Here is a 242-nt window from a genome sequence, read left to right as displayed (position 1 = left end):
TTGACAAATGTTGAGACTATAGTAGTTAATAGACAATAGCTATATAGCAATATAAAGTAATGAAAATGAAAAATAAAAAAATGGTGTATTATCTAATACATTAAAATCCTAAAGAACATCTACTTTTAATAGTTTAATTATCATTGCGTTAATCTTTCCTACTAATTAATTTGTTTAATTTTGGTCAGAAATTACTCCTGATAATTTCTTATTATTATGCTATAATAAAAATGAAAGTCCTT

The sequence above is a fragment of the Cyprinodon variegatus genome, unplaced genomic scaffold (assembly GCF_000732505.1).
Source record: "Cyprinodon variegatus isolate N-32 unplaced genomic scaffold, C_variegatus-1.0 Scaffold1020, whole genome shotgun sequence".
Lineage (NCBI taxonomy): Eukaryota > Metazoa > Chordata > Actinopteri > Cyprinodontiformes > Cyprinodontidae > Cyprinodon > Cyprinodon variegatus.
Note: the sequence above shows the minus strand (reverse complement) of the source record.